At 36.8% G+C, this 10,314-nt stretch overlaps 1 non-coding gene across 1 annotated transcript; it reads left to right on the forward strand.

Annotated features, from left to right (window-relative positions):
* The first annotated feature begins 2,513 nt into the window (after window positions 1-2,513).
* LOC148562447 (small nucleolar RNA R71) lies at window positions 2,514-2,621 on the forward strand. The gene has a single exon (XR_015888293.1). It is a non-coding gene; the product is annotated as a small nucleolar RNA R71 (small nucleolar RNA).
* The last annotated feature ends 7,693 nt before the right edge of the window (window positions 2,622-10,314 follow it).

The following is a 10,314-nucleotide window of genomic DNA, read 5'->3' on the forward strand; positions in this document are numbered from 1 at the left end:
GGAGAGGGAGAGGGAGATGTGGTTTCGGCCAAGAGGAGTGTAGAGGGGTGTGTTGTGTGAATTTGATGAAGAATGGAGGGCTTTATATAGGGAAGGGAGGGGGGGAAAGATTTCGGCCATATTGGTGGGTTTGGGTGGGAAATTGGTTTTGAATTTTTGAAAGTAGGTGGAGTTTATGAGGTAGGTTTATGGGGAAGAGTGGATGGATGTGAGTGGTGAAGAGGTGATGGGGAAGAGAGATTGAGGTGATTGGTGAAGGGTTTTTGGGGAAGAGTGTTTATGGGGTTGTGTGAAAGGGAGTGGTGAGAAGAAGTGAGTGGAGGTAGGTGGAGATCCTGTGGGGTCCACAGATCCTGAGTGGATCCTGTGGGGTCCACAGATCCTGAGGTGTTTCAAGGATTTACATCCCTGCACCCATTAGGCATGTAAAATTGCCTTTGCACACAACTCTGGGCGTTCAGCGCCAGGTTGGTGGCCATTTTGGGCGTTCAACGCCCATTTGTGTGCCATTTCTAGCGTTGAACACCAGAACCATGCCTGTTCTGGCGTTCAGTGCCCAGAAGCTGCCCATTTTGGGCGTTCAGCGCCAGAACCATGCTCTGTTCTGGCGCTGAACGCCAGACAGATGCTCCTCCAGGGTGTGATTTTTCTTCTGCTGTTTTTAATTCCGTTTTCAATTTTTATATTTATTTTGTGACTCCACATGATCATGAACCTACAATAGACATATAACTAAGAAAAATATAGTTAGATAAATAAGAATTGGGTTGCCTCCCAACAAGCGCTTCTTTAATGTCAATAGCTTGATAGTGGGCTCTCATGGAGCCTCACAGATGTGCAGAGCTTTGTTGAGACTCTCCAACACCAAACTTAGAGTTTGGATATGGGAGTTCAACACCAAACTTAGAGTTTGGTTGTGGCCTCCCAACACCAAACTTAGAGTTTGACTGTGGGGGCTCTGGTTGACTTTGCTTTGAGAGAAGCTTTTTCTGCTTCCTCTCCATGGTTGCAGAGGGAGATCCTTGAGTTTTAAACACAAGGGAGTTCTCATTCCATTGAAGGACTATTTCACCTCTGTCAACATCAATCACAGCTCTTGTTGTGGCCAGGAAAGGTCTTCCTAGGATGATGGATTCATCCTCTTCCTTTCCAATATCCAGGACTATGAAATTAGCAGGGATGTAAAGGCCTTCAACCTTTACTAACACGTCCTCTACTTGTCCATAAGCCTATTTTCTTGAACTGTCTGCCATCTCTAATGAGATTTTAGCAGCTTGCACCCCATAGATTCCCAGTTTCTCTATTACAGAGAGGGGCATGAGGTTTATTCCTGAACCAAGGTCACACAGGGCCTTAAAGATCATGGTGCCTATGGTACAGGGTATTATGAACTTTCCAGGATCCTGTCTCTTCTGAGGCAATGTCAGTTGATCCAGATCACTTAGTTCATTGATGAACAAGGGAGGTTCAACTTCCCAAGTATCAATGCCAAATAATTTGGCATTCAGCTTCATGATTGCACCAAGAAACTTGGCAGTTTGCTCTTCAGTAACATCCTCATTCTCTTCAGAAGAGGAATACTCATCAGAGCTCATGAAGGGCATAAGGAGGTTCAATGGAATCTCTATGGTCTCTAGATGAGCCTCAGAGTCCTTTGGTTCCTCTGAGAGAAGCTCCTTATTGATCACTGGACGTCCCAGGAGGTCTTCCTCCTTGGGATTCACGTCCTCCACTCCCCTAGTAGATTCGGCCATGGTGCTTATGTCAATGGCCTTGCACTCTCCTTTTGGATTCTCTTCTGTATTGCTTGGGAGAGTACTGGGAGGGATTTCAGTGATCCTTTTACTCAGCTGGCCCACTTGTGCTTCCAAATTTCTAATGGAAGACCTTGATTCATTCATGAAGCTCACAGTGGCCTTGGATAGATCAGAGACTAGATTTGCTAAATTAGAAGCATTTTGTTCAGAGTTCTCTGTCTGTTGCTGAGTGGATGATGGAAAAGGTTTATTATTGTTAAACCTGTTTCTTCCACCATTATTAAAGCCTTGTTGAGGCTTTTGATCCTTCCATGAGAAATTTGGATGATTTCTCCATGATGAGTTATAGGTGTTTCCATAAGGTTCACCTAAGTAATTCACCTCTGCTATTGCAAGGTTCTCAGGATCATAAGCTTCTTCTTCATAAGAAGCCTCTTGAGTACTGTTGGATGCAACTTGCATTCCATGCAGACTCTGAGAGATCATATTGACTTGCTGAGTCAATATTTTATTCTGAGCCAATATGGCATTCAGAGTATCAACTTCAAGAACTCCCTTCTTCATAGGCGTCCCATTACTCACAGGATTCCTTTCAGAAGTGTACATGAACTGGTTATTAGCAACCATGTCAATGAGTTCTTGAGCTTCTGCAGGTATTTTCTTTAGGTGAATGGATCCACCTGCAGAAGTGTCCAGTGACATCTTTGATAGCTCAGATAAACCATCATAGAATATATCCAAGATGGTCCATTCTGAAAGCATGTCAGAAGGACACTTTTTGGTCAACTGTTTGTATCTTTCCCAATCTTCATAGAGGGATTCACCTTCTTTCTGTCTGAAGGTTTGAACATCAGCTCTAAGCTTGCTCAGCTTTTGAGGAGGAAAGTACTTGGCTAAGAAAGCCGTGACCAGCTTATCCCAAGAGTTCAGGCTGTCTTTGGGTTGAGAATCCAACCATAATCTAGCTCTGTCTCTTACAGCAAAAGGGAAAAGCATGAGCCTGTAGACTTCAGGATCTACTCCATTAGTCTTAACAGTATCACATATCTGCAAGAATTCAGTTAAGAACTGAAAAGTATCTTCAGATGGAAGTCCATGAAACTTGCAGTTCTGCTGCATCAGAGAAACTAATTGAGGTTTCAGCTCAAAGTTGTTTGCTCCAATGGCAGGAATGGAGATGCTTCTTCCATGTAAATTGGAATTAGGTGCAGTAAAGTCACCAAGCATCTTCCTTACATTATTATTATTTTCGGTTGCCATCTCCTCTTCCTGTTCGAAAATTTCTGAAAGGTTATCTCTGGATTGTTGTATTTTAGCTTCTCTTAGTTTCCTTTTCAGAGTCCTTTCAGGTTCTGGATCTGCTTCCACAAGAATGTTCTTGTCCTTGCTCCTGCTCATATGACAAAGAAGGGGGCACAGAAAAATAATAATAATAGAAATCCTTTATACCACAGTATAGGGATTCCTTTGTGAGTGAAAGAAAAGAGGGAGATAAAGAATGTAATGGAATGGAAGAAACACAACTGTGAGGAGGGTAGAGATGTGAGATGAGATGTTAGTAGATGAATAAATAAATAGAATAAGATGAGAGAGAAGGAATTTTCGAAAATAGTTTTTGAAAAAGAGTTAGTGATTTTTGAAAATAGTTTTTGAAAAATGTTAGTAATTTTTGAAAATTTTTAAAATCAAAAATAAAAATAATTAGTTAATTAAAAAGAAATTTTTAAAAAAGAGGGAAGATATTTTCGAAAATTAGAGAGAGAGAGAGAGTTAGTTAGGTAGTTTTGAAAAAGTTAAGAAACAAACAAAAAGTTAGTTAGTTAGTTGAAACAAATTTTGAAAAGATAAGAAGTTAGGAAGTTAGAAAAGATATTTTGAAAAAGATAAGATGAGAAGATATTTTTGAAAAGATATGATAGAAATTAGTTTTTGAAAAAAAAAAAAAGATTTGATTTTTAAAATCACAATTAATGACTTGATTCATAAGAAATCACAAGATATGATTCTAGAACTTAAAGTTTGAATCTTTCTTAACAAGCAAGTAACAAACTTCAAATTTTTGAATCAAAACATTAATTGATTATGTTATTTTCGAAAATTTGATATAAAAATAAGAAAAAGATTTTTGAAAAATATTTTTGGAATTTTCGAAAATAACTAAGAATTTTTGAAAAAGATTTGATTTTTGAAAAAGATTTTGAAAAAGATAAGATTTTCAAATTGAAAATTTGATTTGACTCATAAGAAACAACTTGATTTTAAAAATTTTTAAAAAAAAGTCAACTCAAATTTTCGAATTTGATGAGAGAAAAAGGGAAAGATATTTTTTTGTTTTTTTGAATTTTTATGATGCAAGATAAAAACACTAAAAAGATGCAATGCATGAAATTTTTAGATCAAAACACGTGATGCATGCAAGAATGCTATGAATGTCAAGATGAACACCAAGAACACTATGAATGTCAAGATGAACATCATAGACACAATTTTGAAAAATTTTTAATGCAAAGAAAACATGCAAGACACCAAACTTAGAATTCTTTAATGCTTACGCACTAAGAATTCAAGAATGCATATGAAAAACACCATACAACACAAAACAAAAAATCATCAAGATCAAACAAGAAGACTTACCAAGAACAACTTGAAGATCATGAAGAACACTATGAATGCATGAAATTTTCGAAAAATGCAAGATGCACATGCAAATGACACCAAACTTATGACATGACTCATGACTCAAACAAGAAACACAAAAATGTTTTTGATTTTTATGATTTTCTAATTTTTTTGGAATTTTTTTTTCGAAAATTATATGAAAAAGAAAAAATAAGGATTCCAAAATTTTTAATATGAATTCCAGGAATCTTGCCATGTTAGTCTAAAGCTTCAGTCCAGGAATTAGACATGGCTCACTAGCCAGCCAAGCTTTCAATGAAAGCTCCGGTCCAAAACACTAAACATGGCCAATGGCCAGCCAAGCTTCAGCATGTAATTCAGACATGACATGCCTGACATACCCTACAGTCGTATAACAGCTGATGGTTGGAAGCCTCAGTCCAAAAGAATTTAGACATGGCTTTACAGCCAGCCAGGCTTCACATGCTTCATGAAACACTAGAATTCATTCTTTAAAAATTTTGAATAAAATTTTTGAAAACATTTTTATATTATTTTTTTTTCGAAAACAAAGGAGAAAATTTTGAAATATTTTTGAAAAATTTTTTTTTGAAAGGAAAACAAAATGAAAATTACCTAATCTGAGCAACAAGATGAACCGTCAGTTGTCCAAACTCGAACAATCCCCGGCAACGGCGCCAAAAACTTGGTGCACGAAATTGTGATGTCCAGGCTCAAACAATCCCTGGCAACGTGAGCAACTTGGTACGCGCAATCGTGATTACACTTTGATTATGTAAAATTTACGGCTCTTTCTTTCCCTAGCAATGGTGCCAATACCATGGTTCACAACTTCGATACAACTAACCAGCAAGTGCACTGGGTCGTCCAAGTAATACCTTACATGAGTAAGGGTTGAATCCCACGGAGATTGTTGGTATGAAGCAAGCTATGGTCACCTTGCAAATCTCAGTTAGGCAGATATAAATTGATAATGATGTTTTCGAATAATAACTAATAAAATAGGGATAGAAATACTTATGTAAATCACTGGTGAGAATTTTAGATAAGCGAATAGATATGCTTCTCATTCCTCTAAACCTCTGCTTTCCTGCTATCTTCATCCAATCAATCTTACTCCTTTCCATGGCTGGCTTTATGCAAGGGCATCACCGTTGTCAGTGGCTACATCCCCTCCTCTCAGTGAAAAATATGCTCACATGCTCTGTCACAGCACGGCTAATCATCTGTCGGTTCTCGATCATGCTGGAATAGGATTCACCCTCCTTTTGCGTCTGTCACTAACGCCCAACAATCGCGAGTTTGAAGCTCGTCACAGTCATTCAATCATTGAATCCTACTCGAAATACCACAGACAAGGTTTAGACTTTCCGGATTCTCTTGAATGCCGCCATCATTCTAGCTTACGCCACGAAGATTCCGGTTAAGAGATCTAAGAGATATTCATTCTAGCTTATTTAATGTAGAACGGAAGTGTTTGTCGGGCACGTGTTCATAGGGGAGAATGGTGATGAGCGTCACACATAATCATCACCTTCATCACGTTCTTGGGTGCGAATGGATATCTTAGAAGCGAAATAAGATGAATTGAATGGAAAACAGTAGTACTTTGCATTAATCTTTGAGGAACAGCAGAGCTCCACACCTTAATCTATGGAGTGTAGAAACTCTACCGTATGAAAATACATAAGTGAAGGTCCAGGCATGGCCGAGATGGCCAGCCCCCAAAACGTGATCACAGGATCAAAATACAATCCAGGATAGCATACAATTGATCAAAGATTGTCAAAAAGACTAGTAAAAGGTCCTATTTATAATAAACTAGCTACTAGGGTTTACAGAAGTAAGTAATTGATGCATAAATCCACTTCCGGGGCCCACTTGGTGTGTGTTTGGGCTGAGCTTGAGTGTTGCACGTGTAGAGGTCCTTCTTGGAGTTGAACGCCAGTATTTGTGCCAGTTTGGGCGTTCAGCTCTGGTTTTGGCTCCTTTTCTGGCGTTGGACGCCAGATTTGGGTAGAAAGCTGGCGTTGAACGCCAGTTTACGTCATCTATTCTTGGCCAAAGAATGTACTATTATATATTTCTGGAAAGCCCTGGATGTCTACTTTCCAACGCAATTGGAAGCGCGCCATTTCGAGTTCTGTAGCTCCAGAAAATCCACTTTGAGTGCAGGGGGGTCAGAATCCAACAGCATCAGCAGTCCTTCTTCAACCTCTGAATCTGATTTCTGCTCAAGTCCCTCAATTTCAGCCAGAAAATACCTGAAATCACAGAAAAACACACAAACTCATAGTAAAGTCCAGAAATGTGAATTTAACATAAAAACTAATAAAAACATCCCTAAAAGTAACTAGATCCTACTAAAAACATACTAAAAACAATGCCAAAAGGCGTATAAATTATCCGCTCATCAATAGCAAAAATTAAAACTAATCAACTATGTATATTTCTCGTCCAAAATAATAATTATCTCATGAATCATGATCACCTATTTGAACTCTTTAATGTATTGACAAATAAAATTCTTTTTGGTTCTACATTATTTTACTATTAATCGACATTTAAGAATTGATATGAATGTATTGATTTCAATAAGGACATGAATCCTCCTATTGATCCTCCCATTGAATCAGATTCAAATTCCTCGTTAACATCGTAGTTAGCATCTTGAAGGCTAAACAATTTAAAAGAAAAAAAAAACCCAAATATATTAGATCATGTGTATAAAATTTATATGTTTATAAATCACAAAAATCACAAATTATTATATCAATCTGTTTGTTGAAATGGAGACTTTGACTATTTCCAATATTAACCAACTGATTATCCTTTATATACAATAAAAAAGTTATCACTGTTGTATGCATTATTCAAATAATTATAAAAAAATCAACATGACTAAAACTTTTAGAAAATAATAAAAATATTTCAGGTATAACTTGACCTAAAATATTTTAGGTTATACGTATATGCACACATGCTCCAATTAAAGTAATTAGAGTCTTAAAAGTATTAAGAGTTTGAAATTTGATAGGAAAAATATCATATTTCATGTTTAAATCACACCCTATTTCTCGATGTTAGAAATTCTTAGTAGCACCTAACATTTTAAAAAGATTCTATTCAACACTTAAATATAGCTTACTAAAAAAGCTACTTCAGTTAACTATAAAGTACAACTGATTATCCTTTATATATACCTTAAGAAAGTGGTTTCTACATCTATAGTCTATTTAAATAATTGTAAAAAAATAGCATGACTAGCAAAAATAAATTCATGAAAAATAATATGGCCATGTGTATCTTTTACCTCTATTTCCATTATATTTATTCTCTTTTTGATTGAATTGTCCTTCTCGCAAGGAGTGCTTTGACATGCATTTGATTCACCATTTAGATGTTAAAAAAAGTAGTCATTATTTTGTGTTACTGTAGCAAGAAGTGCCATGCATGCACTACTTATCAATAAGAAAATGGTAAAGTAGAATTTCCATTATAATTATTTCATCCAAAAGCGAAAGGCAGCTCAAAAGTACTACATACATTGTTACTATATACTGTCTTTATCAAAACAAGAAGGTTGGAGAATTCTTTTTCAATTAGATAGCATAGTCAAAATCGTCGGCTTCAATTTAGCATTGATGAACTTATACATTTATAATATAAAATAGTATTTTACCTCTTTTTCAGTTATCTCACTTTTTCTCTTCTTTGTCTTGGTATTTTTTTTATCATCTTATCTTTTTCAGATCCTAGACTTTTTGTTGGAGAGCCTTAGTGGACACATAAAGAGGGCTTTTAATATCTTGAATGCTTATTGTACAACCTCATACAAAAATGGACAATGCATCCTTACCACAATCTTTATCACCATCTTCTAATGTAAACAAATTATCTAATTCATCGGCATTAGATGATGAGTTAGCAACATGCCTTTGACACTCCGCCATAGCCATATTAAGATAACGATGTAGGATATCACTTGTTTCCTTTGATTGGGATGCAAATTGAGCAACATTATTCGAATGGGAGCATAAATCATCAAAGCTCTCTGTTTTTAGGTTCAACAAACTTGGGCCATAGCTGCTCTTAATATCACTATGTCTTTGCTTCACAAGTTTGCTCCAATGATCCGAAATGTATCTTTTCGGAATTTCTCTCACACATTCATGCCCTAGGACAACAAGCTATGATGGCATAATATGCCTCCTTATTCAAACATTTGTCAATAGCATGTAATATGCTTCGTTTTCGCATTGTAGTTAACGTCATAAACCCTCTCTTTAGAAGTAGATACATCCTCCAAAATAGAATAGACTTTAGATGTAGAAACTACTTTCATAAGGTGCAAAATACAATTTACTTTCTTTTTAAATTGTAACACCCAACCACACAGAACTTTATGCTTAAGTCGTAAAGCTGAGTAGTGAAATTTTAAGAACTCTAAAATAAAATATATACATAATAATAGTTGAAAGGAATTTATAACGAGGATCTTTGAAGGAAAGTTTAATGACATATATATATAGTTGAAAGGAATGTATAACGAAAAATTTATAACGCTCACGTAAACGAAAACTTGGCTAAGAAGAAAATTAAAGGCATATATATATATACAAGAGCGGGAAGTCAAAAGATATAGAATATCAAACTCCAGACTCGACCTGCGAAGCCAAAGTCGGTAGGAGAATATGTACATACATACATGTATATAAGTATATCCCAAAATATCCCAACATATATAAAGTAATCGCCTAGTTCTCCAAAAGCCTCTAAGAGGATTAAACATAAGTTTTATATATACATAGAAGAGTCTATAAACACACACACACACACACACACACACACACACACACACACACACACACACACACACACACACACACACACACACACACACACACACACACATAGCCCAAATATCAAAATACATCAATCCGACTTCGCCTGCAAAAGAAGCTCCAAATGCCTAGCGAGGTACCTCTCGACCTGTATTTGAAAATGAAAACATATATATGGAATGAGAACCAAGGGTTCTCATCATGGAAATGGTGCCAACATACATAATATATAAGGTCCCGAAAAAGTCAAAGGTGATCCTAGAACTCCGACACTCATATATAGAACTGAAAGTTATAATTTAAAGCCATAAATCAGGTAAGTTATCCAAAATACTTAGGTTCTAACCCAATTACAACTTAAACCCTCAATTCACACTCTCCTCCAACCCTCCAAATCTCCGGTGGAATGACCCTCATCAATCTTCCGCCAAACAAGGGATCTCTCAGTTGCATAGACATACAATACAAACAAGAAAATCATAGATAGAAAGCAAGTACAACAGGTAGAATATATAGAAATGAGACATAGACAATCAGATAGGCAAACCCAAGTAATGCAAAATCAAACAAAACAAACAAATGCATATGATGTATGCCTGCCTAACGGCAGCAAGCTCCAAATCGTGAGTTGGATAATTCCTTTCATACGGCCTTAACTGACGTGAGGCATATGCTACGACCTTACGGTGCTGCATCAGCATGCATCCTAAACCCTTCAATGATGCATCGCAGTATACTTCGAATGCTCGGCTCAGGCAACACCAACACAGGTGCGGTAGTCAATTTCTGCTTCAATGCAAGGAAACTCTCCTCGCACTCAGGAGTCCACATAAAAGGTACGTCCTTCCTACTCAGCTTGGTTAAAGGCAAAGCGAGCTGTGAAAACCTTTTAATGAACCTCTGATAATAATCCGCCAAACCCAGGAAACTCCTGATCTCCGTCACTGAAGTTGGTCGCTCCCAATTTATCACTGCTTCAACCTTAGCAGGATCTACTGCTATTCCCTGATTACTCACCATGTGGCCAAGAAATTTCACTTCAGCTTTCCAGAACGCACACTTAGCTAACTTGG

The sequence above is a fragment of the Arachis ipaensis genome, chromosome B6, assembly GCF_059453495.1.
Source record: "Arachis ipaensis isolate K30076 ecotype BB chromosome B6, ASM5945349v1, whole genome shotgun sequence".
NCBI classification, from domain to species: domain Eukaryota; kingdom Viridiplantae; phylum Streptophyta; class Magnoliopsida; order Fabales; family Fabaceae; genus Arachis; species Arachis ipaensis.